We start from the raw sequence: 17,746 nt of genomic DNA, 5'->3' as shown, positions 1-17,746 counted from the left end.
TCTGGCGGCTTTAGAGAGCCAATGGAAGCCTTAGAAAGTGCAACATAACCCCACGGATACTGTAGTTTTGATAGACAAGCAAAAGGAGATCTACAAAATCGCAGACAGGCCACTTCCTACTTGGAATCTTCTCAGGTTTTTGCCTGCCATATGAGTTCTGTTATACTCACAGACACCATTCAAACAGTTTTAGAAACTTTAGAGTGTTTTGTATCCAAATCTACTAATTATATGCATATTCTAGTTTCTGGGCAGGAGTAGTAACCAGTTTAAATCGGGTACGTTTTTTATCCGGCCGTGAAAATACTGCCCCCTAGCCCAGACAGGTTAAGTTAACAAAGTCTCAAGGGGTTGGATCTCAACACACCAAACATCTATTGCCAATAAGCTGTGTGACGCATTTCATATTGTGTGTCTTAGGCTGAGTGTGTGTTGATGTTCCTGTGTGTGGACGTGTAGCTGGTTTCTCTGTCAGTTGATTCGGAGTGGGGACATTTTACTTGCAGTGGTCACTGTCTGTCCCTCGCCAGCGACATGTACCTGTTTCCCGACATCTGTCTCATTAGGCAGCCGACAGCTCTCTGTCCTTCTTGTCCACAACGGAAGCAGTGAGGGCAGCTTTCAATTTCCTTCGGGACACAGTCTTGACACAGTCTTTACCCTTAGTGTGGGCCCTGTCTGTCGTCGTTGCTCTGGATGGTGGTGAAGAGGCATATCTCGGTGCCTCTCTTGTCGGTGCTCTGGAGGAGGTGATGGGCATATCCGTGAGCCTCACCTCTCATCTGACCTCCGTAGGGTGGGGGATGTGTGAACCCCTGGGCCTCACCTGCAGCAGGTTTTATCATTTTCTCCAGGCTTTTAGTCAGTGCAGACACTTTTGTGGTTAGCTCCTGGATGGCTGTGCGATTGGCCTTCACTTTACCATCAAGGGGAAAGACTGGTTACAATATTTACTCTCCCTTTGTTGGTTTGCTGAGCTGACATTTACTGGTCTGTGTCGAGGATTAAGTCGTCAGTCACACTACAATCAGAGATACATTTCTTGAGGTCGTCTCTGATTTTAGTGTATTTTTCACTGAGCTCTTGGTAAAGTGTGTGAAGGAACACACACCATGTACCAGCTTCCTGTCATAGTCAAACTCATCACCACTATGCTGTGATGCGAACAGTACACGCTGTCTGAGTCCCATTTACCTATATCATAACTGCTGAGGCATTTCCCTGTCCTGCTGTTTAGCATTACTCAGCTCATGAAAGAACTGTGCTACTTTTGTCTCTGAGATGAGACCTAAAGAAGCGCTTCAGCTCCGCTACTGTAAGACCCTCTTTGTTTGTCAACATGTCCATGAAAGTTCCTGGCTTGAGTGCTCTTACAACATTTCTGACTACCTCTGACTCAGGATATTTCTCTCGGAGACCCTCATCAACGTGTTTACATACAGTTGAAGTCGGAAGCTTACATACACCTTAGCCAAATACATTTAAACTCAGTTTTTCATAATTCCTGACATTTAATCCTAGTAAAAATTCCCTGTTTTAGGTAAGTTAGGATCGCCATTTTATTTTAAGAATGTGAAATGTCTGAATAATAGTAGAGAGAATGATTTATTTCAGCTTTTATTTCTTTCATCACATTCCCAGTGGGTCAGAAGTTTACATACACTCAATTACTATTCGGTAGTATTGCCTTTAAATTGTTTAACTTGGGTCAAACGTTTCGGGTAGCCTTCCACAAGCTTCCCACAATAAGTTGGGTGAATTTTGGCCCATTCCTCCTGACAGAGCTGGTGTATGGTGTATTCTTCTGGCACCGACAGAGATGGCCGCCTCGCTTCGCGTTCCTAGGAAACTATGCAGTATTTTTTTTTTTATGTATTATTTCTTACTTTGTTACCCCAGGTAATTTTAGGTTTTGTTACATACAGTCGGGAGGAACTATTGGATATAAGAGCAACGTCAACTCACCAACATTATGACCAGGAATACGACTTTCCCGAAACGGATCTTCTGTTTGGCCTACCACCCAGGACAATGGATCGGATCAAAACAACGACACCGTAGAAGAAGGGGCAGACGGAGCGGTCTTCTGGTCAGGCTCCGTAGACAGGCACATCGTGCACCGCTCCCGAGCATACTACTCGCCAATGTCCAGTCTCTTGACAACAAGGTAGACGAAATCCGAGCAAGGGTAGCATTCCAGAGAGACATCCGAGACTGTAATGTTCTTTGTTTCATGGAAACATGGCTCACTCGAGACACGCTATCTGAGTTGGTACAGCCACCTGGATTCTTCACACATCGCGCCGACAGAAACGAGCATCTCTCTGGTAAGAAGAAGGGCGGGGGTGTATGCCTTATGATTAACGAGACGTGGTGTGATCATAACAATATACAGGAACTCAAGTCCTTTTGTTCACCTGACTTAGAATTCCTCACTATCAAATGCCGACCGCATTATCTACCAAGAGAATTCTCTTCGATCATAATCACAGTCGTGTATATCCCCCCCAAGCAGACACATCGACGGCCCTGAAAGAACTTCATTGGACTCTATGTAAACTGGAAACCACATATCCTGAGGCTGCATTTATTGTAGCCGGGGGTTTTAACAAGGCTAATCTGAAAACAAGGCTCCCCAAATTCTATCAGCATATCGATTGTGCTACCAGGGGTAGCAAAACCCTGGATCATTGTTATTCTAACTTCCGCGACGCATATAAGGCCCTCCCCGCCCTCCCTTTGGAAAAGCTGACCACGACTCCATTTTGTTGCTCCCAGCCTATAGACAGAAACTAAAACAGGAAGCTCCCGCCCTCAGGTCTGTTCAACGCTGGTCCGACCAATCGGATTCCACGCTTCAAGATTGCTTCGATCACGTGGACTGGGATATGTTCCGCATTGCGTCGAACAACAACATTGATGAATACGCTGATTCGGTGTGCGACTTCATTAACAAGTGCATCGGTGATGTTGTACCCACAGCGTCTATTAAAACATTCCCCAACCAGAAACCGTGGATTAATGGCAGCATTCCCGCAAAACTGAACACACGAACCACTGCTTTTAATCAGGGTAAGGTGACCAGAAACATTACCGAATACAAACAGTGTAGCTATTTCCTCCGCAAGGCAATCAAACAAGCTAAGCGTCAGTATAGAGACAAAGTGGAGTCGCAATTCAACGGCTCAGACATGAGAGGTATGTGGCAGGGTCTACAGTCAATCACGGACTAAAAAAGAAAAACCAGCCCCGGATCACGATACCTTGCTCCCAGACAGACTGAATAACTTTTTTGCTCGCTTTGAGGACAATACTGACACGCCCCGCTACCAAAACCTGTGGGCACTCCTTCACTGTAGCAAACGTGAGTAAAACATTTAAACGTGTTAACACTCGCAAGGCTGCAGGCCCAGACGGCATCCCCGGCCGCATCCTCAGAGCATGCACAGACCAGCTGGCTGGTGTGTTTACAGACCAGCCCTACCACTGTAGTGTTGTCTGCATTGCTCATCTCATATGTATATACTGTACTCTATACTATTTACTGCATCTTGCCTATGACGTTCGGCCATCACTCATGTATATATTTTTATGTACATATTCGTATTCATTCCTTTACACTTGTGTGTATAAGGTAGTTGTTGTGAAATTGTTAGGTTATATTACTTGTTAGATATTACTGCATGGTCGGAACTAGAAGCACAAGCATTTTGCTACACTTGCATTAACACCTGCTAACCATGTGTATGTGACAAATACATTTGATTTGATTTGATAACTGAGTCAGGTTTGTAGACCTCCTTGCTCGCACATGCTTTTTCAGTTCTGCTCACACATTTTCAATAGGATTGAGGTCAGGGCTTTGTGATGGCCACTCCAATACCTTAACTTTGTTGTCCTTAAGCCATTTCAACCGCAACTTTGGAAGTATGCTTGGGGTCATTGTCCATTTGGAAGACCCATTTGCGACCAAGCTTTAACTTTCTGACTGATGTCTTGTGATGTTGCTTTAATATATCCACATAATTTTCCTCCCTCGTGATGCCATCTATTTTGTGAAGTGTACCAGGCCCTCCTGCAGCAAAGCACCCCCACAACATGATGCTGCCACCCCCGTGCTTCATGGTTGGGATGGTGTTCTTCGGCTTGCAAGCCTTCCCTTTTCTTCGAAACATAACGAAGGTCATTATGGCCAAACAGTTCTATTTTTGTTTCATCAGACCAGAGGACATTTCTCCCAAAATTACCATCTTTGTCCCCATGTGCAGTTGCAAACCGTAGTCTGGCTTTTTTAAGGTGGTTTTGGAACAGTGGCTTCTTCCTTGCTGAGCGGCCTTTCAGGTTATGTCGATATAGGACTCGTTTTACTGTGGATATAGATACTTCTGTACCTGTTTCCTCCAGCATCTTCATAAGATCCTTTGCTGTTGTTCTGGGATTGATTTGCACTTTTCGCACCACAGTACGTTCATCTCTAGGAGACAGAACGCGTCTCCTTCCTGAGCGGTATGATGGCTGCGTGGTCCCATGGTGTTTATACTTGCGTACTATTGTTTGTACAGATGAACATGGTACCTTCAGGCGTTTGGAAATTGCTCCCAAGGATGAGCCAGACTTGTGGAGGTCCACAATTTGTTTTCTGAGGTCTTGGCTGATTTCTTTTGATATTCCCATGATGTAAAGCAAAGAGGCACTGAGTTTGAAGGTAGGCCTTGAAATGCATCAACATGTACACCTCCAATTGACTCAAATTATGTCAATTAGCCTATCAGAAGCTTCTAAAGCCATGACATAATTTTCTGGAATTTTCCAAGCTGTTTAAAAGCACTGTCATATTAGTGTATGTAAACTTCTGACCCACTGGAATTGTGATACAGTGAATTATAAGCAGAGGTGGGACCAAGTCATTGTTTTACAAGTCACAAGTAAGTCTGAAGTCTTAGCAAGTCAAGACTCAAGTCTCAAGTCAAGACCGTCAAGTATCAAGTCAAGTCTCAAGTCTTTAAGTTTGAGTTTCGAGTCCTAAACAAGTCATAATGTGCTCTTTTTTTCACCTTTATTTAACCAGGTAGGCTAGTTGAGAACAAGTTCTCATTTACAACTGCAGCCTGACCAAGATAAAGCAAAGCAGTTCGACACATGGAATAAACAAACATACAGTCAGTAATACAGTAGAAAAGGTCTATATACAGTGTGTGCAAATGAGGTAAGATAAGGGAGGTAAGGAAATAAATAGGCCATGGTGGCGATGTAATTACAATATACCAATAAAATACTGGAGTGATAGATGTGCAGGAGATGAATGTGCTACGCGTGCTCTTCACCAAATGTAATACCATTTCATATTTTTAACAACCGTAATAGTTAGTATATTACATTTACGCAAATCATGAATGTTTTTAAAAATATCTATATATTTATTACTTTCCAAATAAATGTTATATTTCCAAGGAAATACATGGGTAGCCATGAGAAAGACCCCCTCCCCCCCAATAGTGATCGCCTATCGAGGATCGCTATGGGGCGCTATGGGGCGCAATCGGGCAATGTAGGCTTGTACACAATCGCCCAACCTTGTTTTAGGAACATCAGGCAGGATTTAGGCTACCAACTGCCTAGCCAGCTGTAGCTCAATCTTGGGTGCAATGATCACGTTCCCGCACTGACTGACTGTGCGGAGGCTCATTGATTTAACGTAACATTAGTCTACATGCTACACTAGTAAAGTTATGAATGATATGGCTGTTGGCTATATTAGCCACGACTTACCGTTCTTTGTGCAGTTTCAAATGTCGAACAAAGTTGGAAATTGTTGCGCCTCTGTCTGTACTTTTCTTCCCCCATGTTTTGCAAGACGCAATCCGTTTTTTGTTGATACAGCATCGTCTTTATATCAGAAAATATCAGAAAATTTTGCGTATCATCTTTCCAAGGGCTCCATCTGAATTCACCCGCTGATGTTCCTCTGCACTGCCATGCACAACTTTTTCTCAGCTAGCACAATTTGATTGGCTGCTGTCCGATTCAAACTGTAATCCGTTAAATGAAGAGTGATGCGCTACACACTTTTTTTAATAGCATCATTTTTAATATTTGGGCTTGGGGAGGGTATCAAGTCAGGTCGAGTCAAAAGGCTCAAGTCCAAGTTAAGTCACGAGTCATTGGTGTTAAAGTCAAAGTCGAGTTGCAAGTCATTACATTTTTACATTTTACATTTTAGTCATTTAGCAGACGCTCTTATCCAGAGCGACTTACAGTAGTGAATGCATACATTTCATTGTGACTCGAGTCTGACTCGACTCCAAGTCATGTGACTCGAGTCCACACCTCTGATTATAAGTGAAATAATCTGTCTGTAAACAATTGTTGGAAAAATTACTTGTGTCATGCACGAAGTAGATGTTCTAACTGACTTGCCAAAACTATAGTTTGTTAACAAAAAATTTGTGGATTGGTTGAAAAACGAGTTTTAATGACTCCAATCTAAGTGTATGTAAACTTCAGACTTCAACTGTATACTACCATAAGTAATGTCTGGATGTCTCAATCCGCTCTCTGGTGACTCTCGAAGTTGTCCCTGTAGCCTCAGCTCTCTGGATAACTCTTGCAGCCTTCTCCGCAGCTCTGACGTCCGTATCACCCAGTTGTAGGATCAGTAATTCACCAGATGGTGGCGCTATCCCGGACGAGCCCCTAAAATATTACAGGCCTCAAGCTGTAGCTGAGGTGTCCTGTAATAGTAAAGAGAATGGACAGAATTTTACATCTGCCAAGTTCTGCCAATTTCTTTATTCTGAAGAATGTGCGCGCTTGGCCAGAACTTGCTGTTTCTCCTACTACCACAGTGCAACACCGCCATCTATTGGCTTGATGGACTACTAATGCTAAAGCATATAGAATAATCAATTTAGATTAATTAAGACAGAGACATAAATAAATTGGTTAAAACATTTTTTTATAGAAAGCGGTGTCTGTTTTTAGTAACTTCGTTTTCAACCCATTAAAAATGGAATTTAATTTCATCTCATATTGCTCAAGTGAACAGCAAACCTGGTTTCATAAAACAGATAAAGCAACACCTCACGCCACAAAGCCTCTCCCCTATTTGACCGACATAGTTTGTGTGTATTTATTGATGTAGGCTACGTGTGCCTTTTGTTAAAAAAAAGTTTTTCTATGTAGTTCTGTCTTTGAGCTGTTGTCTGTTAATGTACTGTATTATGTCATGTTTCATGTTTTGTGTGAACCCCAGGAAGAGTAGCTGCTGCTTTTGCAACAGCTAATGGGGATCCTAATAAAATACCAATACAGATATGGTAATCTTGGATCAGCTCAACTCCACCGCTGCCAGCAGTTCACCATGTGTCTGAAACTAAGTGATCCAGAGTGCAGTTACTATTCTGTTCTATGACATTTCTTAGCCAAACTAGAAGAGCTCCACTGGCTCCTATTCTTCTACACACTGCTCTCTTATTCTAGTAAAATTCAAACATATAACATGACAGGGATAAAACAGCTGAGAATCAGCCCTGAGGGAGGCTCAGTCATCCCAGAAATGAGCTTGTCATTTTTTTTCGCTCTCCACCAAAATAAACAAGGTGGTGATTGCTGCTGCCTGTGAGAGTCACCCAGAAGTGTTTCAGAATCACACTGTCTTTTTTTTCTCTCTCAATGCTGAATGCCTGGCTTAAGGCGGCAGATGGTAGTGTGTGTGTGTGTGTGTGTGTGTGTGTGTGTGTGTGTGTGTGTGTGTGTGTGTGTGTGTGTGTGTGTGTGTGTGTGTGTGTGTGTGTGTGTGTGTGTGTGTGTGTGTGTGTGTGTGTGTGTGTGTGTGTGTGTGTCAGACAGCAGTGGGCTCGGCTTACCCCCTCATCTGATAACCTGTATGTCTCCTCTACCTGACACCCTGGAGGAAACATAATGAAAATCCTGCTCCTATTCTGATTAACTTCTCAAATGGAAGTCATTCTATGGATGAGAGAGGGACAAAAATCTGTCTTTTTAACTATTATCTGGCTAGTTAGTTATAATAATATGAACCTGTAATTGAACTTGGAGACACGCACACGAACACACACACACACGTCTGCGCACACATACACACACACACACACACACACACACACACACACACACACACACACACACACACACACACACACACACACACACACACACACACACACACACACACACATGTACACACACTCCTCAAGGCGCCCAGCTGTCCGTCAAGATCACAGCACACAGAATTAGATATTCAGATGGTCTGATAAGAAAGCAGTGATTCAGATGGGGTTTCATTAGTGAGAAAGAAGGGAACATAAGATAGGTCAGGTAAAGTGTCTGAGATGGTGGATGAACCTTTTAATATACAGCTCTAAGACAGGACGCAACTGGACCATCAAACAAGGAGAAGGAACGTCTGGTCTGGTCAGGTCAGGTCAGACTTGATTAGACCACCTTGGCTGACTAGAGATGTAGCCTGTAACCACCAACACACTAAGCACCACAGGAGGCTGCTGAGGGGAGGACAGCTCACAATAATGGCTGGAATGGAGTCAATGGAATAGTATCAAACGCGTGGAAAACGTGTTTGATGTGTTCGATACCGTTCCATTTATTTCCTTCCAGCCATTGCTATGAGCCCGTCCTCCCCAATTAAGGTGCACCGGCCCCCTGTGCTAAGTGTAGTAGCCAGAGAACAATTTCAACCACCAACAGAAACACCAAAGGACACCGATAGACAGACGCATGGATTAACATTAGCTCAAGATGCTCCAGTTCATTGATAAGGGTCAGGCAAGGCAGAGCCATGTACAAAAGGAGAAGGACCATAGCAACTGCCCATCAATAAGCTACAGCATGACTTCCTCTCTCTTCCACACAACTCAAATGTACAGGTAGACACAGCTTTATCGAGGTACAAACACACACACTTAAATGAAGTTTCATAGCCAGTTAAATGTTGATTAAGCATGAGATGATTAGGTTTAGGTTAGGTTAAGGATGATGCAGGATACTGCTGAGTGAAGAGGCGGAAATGTATTCATTTTCCGCAATAACATTTACTCAGCCTGTAACAGAGTAGCTGGGCTACGCTGCGTTTTTTCAAATTGGTGCCAGTGGCTAAATTCTTCTCATTTGCATCAATCTCCTTTGAAGAGGGATGCAGATGAGTCTAACGAGTTTGTTAATTATGCAGGAGCGGAGTATGCTGCGAAGTGTGTGCTCTGACCATAATGGAGTGTGTGTGTGTGTGTGTGTGTGTGTGTGTGTGTGTGTGTGTGTGTGTGTGTGTGTGTGTGTGTGTGTGTGTGTGTGTGTGTGTGTGTGTGTGTGTGTGTGTGTGTGTGTGTGTGTACTGAACAAAAATATAAATGCAACATGTAAAGTGTTGGTCCCATGTTTCATCAGCTGAAATAAAAGAAATTGTCCATACGCACAAAAAGCTTATTTCTCTCAAATTTTGTGCACAAATTTATTTACATCCCTGTTAGTGAGTATTTCTCCTTTGCCAGGATAATCCATCCTCCTGACATATGTGCCATATCAAGAAGTTTATTAAACAGCATAATCATTAAAAAGGTGCACCTTGAGCTGGGGACAATAATAGGCCACTCTAAAATGTGCAGTTTTGTCACAACACAATGCCGCAGATATCTCAAGTTTTGAGGGAGCGCGCAATTGGTATGCTGACTGTAGGAATGTCCACCAGAGCTATTGCCAGAGAATTTAATGTTAATTTCTCTACCATAAGCCTCCTCGAACGTCATTTTAGAGAATTTGGCAGTACGTCCAACCGGCCTCACAACCGCAGACCATGTGTAACCACGCCAGCCCAGGACCTCTACAACCGGCTTCTTCACCTGCAGGATCGTTTGAGACAAGCCACCTGGACAGCTGATGAAAGTGTGGGTTTGTACAAGCAAATAATTTCTGCACAAACTGTCAGGAACTGTCTCAGGGTAACTCATCTGCGTGCTCGTCGTCCTCACCAGGGTCTTGACCTGACTGCAGTTCGGCACTGTAACTGACTTCAGTGGGCAAATGCTCAACTTTGATGGCCACTGGCACGCTGGAGAAGTGTGCTCTTTACGGATGAATCCCGGTTTCAACTGTACCAGACAGATAGCAGACAGCGTGTATGGCGTCATGTGGTTTGCTGATGTCAACATTGTGAACAGAGTGCCCCATGGTGGCAGTGGGGTTATGGTATGGGCAGGCATAAGCTACGGGCAACGAACACAATTGCATTTTATCGATAGCAATTTGAATGCACAGAGATACCGTGACGAGATTATGTGGCCCATTGTTGTGCCATTCATCGGCCGCCATTACCTCATGTTTCAGCGTGATAATGCGTGGCCCCATGTCTCAAGGATCTGTACACAGTTCATGGAAGCTGAAAATATCCCAGTTCTTCCTGGCCTGCGTACTCACCAGATATGTCACCGCTTGAGCATGTTTGGGATGCTCTGGATCGACCTGGATGACAGCGTGTTCCAGTTCACGCCAATATCTAACAACTTCGCAAAGCCATTGAAGAGGAGTGGGACAACATTCCACAGGCCACAATCAACAGCCTGATCAACTCTATTGAAGTCTCGAGGTATTGCTTCCCTGAGGTAGAATACCTCATGATAAGGTGTAGACCACATTATCTACCAAGAGAGTTAATATCTATATAATTCATAGCCGTCTATTTACCACCACAAACCGATGCTGGCACAAAGACCGTATTCAAGAAAATGCTCATCCAGAAGCACTGAGGACTTTAATGCAGGCAAACTTAAATACGTTTTACCTCATTTCTACCAGCATGTCACATGTGCAAACAAAATAAACTTTAGATCACCTTTACTCCACACACAGAGACGCATACCTAGCTCTCCCTTGCCCTCCATTTGGCAAATCTGACCATAATTCTATCCTCCTGATTCCTTCTTACGAGCAAAAACTAAAGCAGGAAGTACCAGTGATTACTGCCCCCTAGCACTCATGTAGCCATGAAGTGCTTTGAAAGGCTGGTCATGGCTCACATCAACAACATCATGCCAGAAATCCTAGACCCACTCCAATTCGCATACCGCCCCAACAGAGCCACAGATGACGCAATCGCAATCTCACTCCACACTGCCCTGTCCCACCTGGACAAAATTAACCTCTATGTGAGAATGCTGTTAATTGACAATAGCTCAGCGTTCAACCCTATAGAGCCCACAAAGCTCATCACTAAGCTAAGGACCCTGGGACTAAACACGTCCCTCTGCAACTGGATACTGGACTTCCTGACGAGCCGCCCCCAGGTGGTAAGGGTAGGCAACAACACATCTGCCACGCTGATCCTCAACACTGGGGCCCCTCAGGGGTGAGTGCTTAGTCTCCTCCTGTGCTCCCTGTTCACCCACGACTGCGTGGCCGAGCACGACTCCAACACCATCATTAAGTTTGCTGACGACACAACAGTGGTAGGCTTGATCACCGACAACAATGAGACAGCCTATAGGGAGGAGGTCAGAGACCTGGCAGTGTGGCCGGAAGGCGCTACAGCGGTTAATGCGTATGGCCCAGTACATCACTGGGGCAAAGCTTCCTGACATCCAGGACCTATATACTAGGCGGTGTCAGAGGAAGGCCCTAAAAATTGTCAAAGACTCCAGTCACCCAAGTCATAGACTGTTCTCTCTGCTACCGCACGGCAAGCGGTACCGGAACACCAAGTCTAGGACCAAAAGGCTCCGCAACAGCTTCTACCCCCAAGCCATAAGACTGCTGAACAACTAAATTAATCAAATGGCCATCCGGACTATTTACATTGAACCCCCCCCACATTTTGTTTTTACCCTGCTGCTACTTGCTGTTTATTATCTATGCATACTGTCATGACTCTCCTTTGAGGATCCAAAGAATCAGGTTAAAGTGGGTCAGCTCTACAGCGCCCTCTCTCTAAGGCAGAGGGGGAGAGGGATGAATTTGGCCTGGTTTTATGACTTAACAACCGGATCGTAAATTCCTTGCAGAAACTCTGCCTTTGGGCTCTGTAGTATTGAAAATGGAATGTCTGAGTGTTACAAAACAACAGAGAGACACTTGGCCAAAACTGTAACATCAAAAGGTTGGACATTGAAACAATATTTCTAACTTAAATAATGTGGGAAACGGTTGGTGGGGCTCTAAACAATAATCATGTCAAATAAGTTGTTGTTTTGTGACATCATGGACAGTATAACCAAATAACGGTAACTCTACAAATGTATACATACGAGTTATCAGATTTACATCTAAATGTTGTTGAACTTATGTGACTAAATATGAAACTATTTTTGAGAAGATGAAATGTGATTTTAGCCTTATAAATGAGAATTGTCTTTCATGTAAAGTTTTACCCAGTCAGTAACCATGCCCACGTGAACACAGACATTATGACAAAAGGAAGTAATGCCCTTTTTCCCCAAGTTTTTATAAAAGGACTCCTAACGAAAACCATTTAGACCAGAGAATGTGAGGATCATCCACACGTTGAAATGGTTGGAATCTCTACAGACCATAACATGCCGGGTTGCTGCCGGTGTGGACAGAGGTCTTATCTGTACCCTGAATAATCAACCATTTAGACCAGACAGTGTGGTGGAGCGGTGGCTACATGGCTGAGAAAAGGTTTAAAACTAAAGACCAGTATACGTGCAGCGCAAGCTGAATACGTTACGAAATGGTTTAATGTTGAGGACAGACGTTCCGCTAGCCAACATCCAATGGAACAGCAGGGCGCGAAATACAAAACATAAAAAATCTAATAATTTCAACTTCTCAAACATACGACTATTTTACACCATTTTAAAGATATACTTCTCCTTAATGTAACCACATTGTCCGATTTCAAAAAGGCTTTACAGCGAAAGCAAAACATTAGATTATGTTAGGACAGTACATAGACAAACAATAACCACACAGCCATTTTCCAAGCAAGGAGATGTGTCACAAAAACCCAAAATACAGCTAAAATGAAGCACTAACCTTTGACGATCTTCATCAGATGACACTCCTAGGATATCGTGTTAGACAATACATGTATGTTTTGTTCAATCAAGTTCATATTTATATCCAAAAACAGCATTTTACATTAGCGCGTGATGTTCAGAAAATGTATTCCCACCAAAACTTCCGGTGAATGTGTGTTCAATATTCTGAGTACATAGCTCAACCATCAATGCAAGCTATACAGCTACCCGCCAAGTTCTGGCATCAACAAAACTCTGAATTAGTGTTATAAATCCTTCCTTACCTTTGCTGATCTTCGGTGGAATGCACTCCCAGGACTCCTACTTCCACAAGAAATGTTCGTTTTGTTCGAAATACTCCATATTTATGTCCAAATACCTCCGTTTTGTTTGTGCGTTCAGATCACTATCCAAAGGCATAACGCGCGAGCGTAAATCGAGACACAAAAAGTCAAAATGTTCCATTACCGTTCGTAGAAACATGTCCAACGTTGTTTACAATCAATCTTTAGGGTATTTTTTACGTAAAAATGCGATAATATTCCAACCGGACAATAGCATGTTCATTCAAGAAGAAAAAGAAGGAACGGTGCGCTCGCAGGCTTGCACATAACCAAGCCCTTTGTCCTCAGGCAGTCCACTCATTGACTGAGCTACTATTCTCTGCCCAGTAACAGGAGAAGGATGAAACAACTTTCTAAAGGCTGTTGACAGCCAATGGAAGCCTTAGGGAGTGCAACGTGACCCCACAGACACTGTAGTTTCGATAGGGATTCAAAAGAAGAACTACAATTCTCAGATTTCCCACTTCCTGGTTGGATTTTTCTCAGGTTTTTGCCTGTCATATGAGTTCTGTTATACTCACAGACATCATTCAAACAGTTTTAGAAACTTCAGAGTGTTTTCTATCCAAATATACTAATAATATGCATATTCTAGTTTCTGGGCCTGAGTAGTAGGCAGTTTAATTTGGGTACATTTTTCATCCGGCCGTAAAAATACTGCCCCCATCCTCAACAGATTACAATACCAGAAAATGGTAAGACCCTCTGAAACTCTCTCTCGGAGAAGAAGAAGAAGAAAAAAAAGAAGACTACACAGAAACATTCAGTCTGCAGCTGTTTATGCACTGTTAGCCTAGGAAACTCGACCGAAGATGCGAGAGAAAGACCAATTTCCTCTCACCACTATAGGTATCTCTAGGGTATCTATTCTAAACAAACAGAGTGAAGGACAAGACCCGCTGAACACCGCGTGGTACACCTCTGGACACCAGACACTCCGAGACCAAGAAGCTATGACTACAAAGGACACGGTGACCTCTGGTGGACAACCAGAGACTTACACAACAAGAGACTTTCTGCTGAATTACTCTCCACAGACTGATCGAGTGATTTCAACAGAGCGAGACGACAAAGACATACAAGTGTAAATATGTACATTGCATTTCTAAATCCAAATGAACGGTTGTTAGGGTGCTAAACATCCATATTTATGATGAGCGTATTATTCAACTGTATGTACGATAGTTGAATTCCTTTGTCTCTCCCATCATATCAGGTTAGTCCACTAGGGACCTTTCATTGCATTATGTACTAATCAATGTATAATCTATCTTGTGTGTTTGTTTATGTAATTCTGTGTGATTATTTAGTTAGTTAGTAAATAAATAGTTAAGTCAATTTGTGTATCGCTGATTCATCATGGAGACTAGGGTTTGTGCAGATTTATAGGATATTACTACGTACAGAATGAGACTGAAATAGGAACAAATGATTGATGGATGACGCATAGTATATCAAGATATTCAGATTTATTTTAGTTAATTCGGAAAACGGTAACTCATTAAATAAACTTTTCCTGTGGTGCCCCAGATTACTACTTAATTAATTGTTATATGATTAATTTAATTGTGTAATAATTGAACGTGGTATGTAATTATTCGATGAATAGCCGTCATCGCATTAATGCTAGCAACGTCACGACAATAGTCAATTACCTCAAATACCTGTTGTATTCAGCACATGTGACAAATAAAATTTGATTTGATATTGTGTTTATATTTTTGTTCAGTGTATGTATATATGAGAGACAGAGAGAGAGAGAGAGAGAGAGAGAGAGAGAGAGAGAGAGAGTGTGTGTTTGTGTGTGTGTGTGTCACATTTTGTCATAAGGCTGAGAGAGAGTTTAGCCGTTTTAAAGCAAATTTCCTGCAATTTTACACATTTTGCTATCATATGCTATTGAGGGGGCCTGTCATGCCAAATAGTGTCCCCCTACTAAAATGTGTCACAATGTGTCACAAAAGGATTTCGATGAGTTCTTGTTTCTGTTGCTAGGGCTGTTGCTCGAACTTTAAAAATTCTGGCCGGATTACGTAATTACCCAAAGCGTCTGTTGCTATGCTGGTTGCTTGGCTCTATTTTACCTCGTAGCGGTCGTGAAGGAAGGAGGACGCAGGCGGTTCTAGTTCTATTTCACCTCGTAAACGCTCGCTCAGTCCGCGCAAAATTATTACATCAGAATTGCTCACCAAGGACAATGTTTTTGACAGTGACAACCTGCACGACACAACCTGCTGCTTCAGAGGACCGAAAAGACTGGAAAGAGAACAGGTTCTAGTTCTATTTCACCTCGTAAACGCTCGCTCAGTCCGCGCAAAATTATTACATCAGAATTTCTCTCCAAGGACAAAGTTTTTGACACTGACAACCTACACGGCACAACCTGCTGCTTCAGAGGACTGAAAAGACTGGAAAGACTGGAACAGTCTTTTCTTTACCATATATTTGTCTTTGTATAAGAAAATATTGTTAAATAGGAAGAAATAATTTAAGCTGTTTTTAGATTGATGTTGCTAGCTACTGTACTTACGAAATGCTTGTGTTTCTAACTCCGACAGTGCAGTAATATCTAACAATTTCACAACATTTATCCAATAAACACAAATCTAAGTAAAATAATGTAATAAAAACATATAAATATATGGACGAGCAATGTCAGAGCGGCATAGACTAAGATACAGTAGAATAGTATAGAATACAGTATATACATATGAGATGAATAATGCAAAATATGTAAACATTATTAAAGTGACTAGTATTCCATTTATTAAAGTGGCCAATGATTTCAAGTCTATGTATATAGACAGTAGCCTCTATGTGCTAGTGATGGCTGTTTAACAGTCTGATGGCCTTGAAATAGAAACTGTTTTTCAGTCTCTGTCCCAGCTTTGATGCACCTGTACTGACCTCGCCTTCTGGATGATAACAGGGTGAACAGGCAGTGGCTTGGGTGGTTGTTGTCCTTGATGATCTGTTTGGCCTTCCTGTGACATCGGGTGCTGTAGGTGTCCTGGAGAGCAGGTAGTTTGCCCCCGGTGATGCGTTGGGCAGACCACACCACCCTCTGGAGCGCCCTGCGGTTGTGGGTGGTGCAGTTGCCATAGCAAGCGGTGATACAGCCCGATAGGATTGCTCTCAATTGTGCATCTGTAAAAGTTTTTGAGGGTTTTAGGTGACAAGCCAAATTTTTTCAGACTCCTGAGGTTGAAGAGGCACTATTGCGCCTTCTCCGCCACACTGTCTGTGTGGGTGGACCATTTCAGTTTGTCAGTGATGTGTACGTCGAGGAACTTGAAGCTTTCCACCTTCTCCACTGCGGTCCTGTCGATGTGGATGGGGGGTGCTCCCTCTGCTGTTTCCTGAAGCCCAAGATCATCTCCTTTGTTTTGTTGACGTTGAGTGAGAGGTTATTTTCCTGGCACCACACTCCCAGAGCCCTCACCTCCTCCCTGTAGGCTGTCTCGTCATTGTTGGTAATCAAGCCTACTACTGTTGTGTCATCTGCAAACTTGATGATTGAGTTCGAGGCGTGCTTGGCCACGCAGTCATGGGTGAACAGGGAGTACAGGAGGGGGCTGAGCACACACCCTTGTGGGGACCCAGTGGTGAAGGTGTTGTTTCCTACCTTCACCACCTGGGGGCGGCCCATCAGGAAGTCCAGGACTCCATTGCACAGGGCGGGGTTCAGACCCAAGGCCTCGAGCTTAATGATGAGCTTGGAGGGTACTATGGTGTTGAATGCTGAGCTATAGTCAATGAACAGCATTCTTACATAGGTAAACCTCTTGTCCAGATGGGATAGGGCAGTGTGCAGTGTGATGGTGATTGCATCGTCTGTGGATCTATTTGGGTGGTAAGCAAATTGAAGTGGATCTAGGGTGGCATGTAAGGTAAAGGTAATATGATCCTTGACTATTCTGTCAAAGCACTTCATGATGATGGAAGTGAGTGCTACGGGGCAATAGTCATTTAGTTCAGTTACATTTGCTTTCTTGGGTACAGGAACAATGGTGGCCATCTTGATTAACGTGGGGACAGCAGACTGGGATAGAGAGAGATTGAATATGTCCGTAAACACACCAGCAAGCTGGTCTGCGCATGCTCTGAGGGCGCGGCTAGGGATACCGTCTGGGCCTGTAGCCTTGCGAGGGTTAACACTCTTAAATGTCTTGCTTACGTCAGCAACTGAGAAGGAGAGCCCACTGTCCGTGGTAGCTGGGAAGCAAGACGTCAGTGTCCACTATGTGGCTGGTTTTCCTTTTGTAGTCTGTCTGTAGACCCTGCCACATACATCTCGTGTCTGAGTCGTTGAATTGCGACTCCACTTTGTCTCTATACTGACATATTCCCAGTCACCTTGCATTGGTTAAATGCTGTGGTTCGCGCTTTCAGTTTTGCGCG

Source organism: Salmo trutta, chromosome 8, assembly GCF_901001165.1.
Source record: "Salmo trutta chromosome 8, fSalTru1.1, whole genome shotgun sequence".
In the NCBI taxonomy this organism is placed as follows: Eukaryota; Metazoa; Chordata; class Actinopteri; order Salmoniformes; family Salmonidae; genus Salmo; species Salmo trutta.
This window is presented reverse-complemented; position numbering follows the sequence as displayed.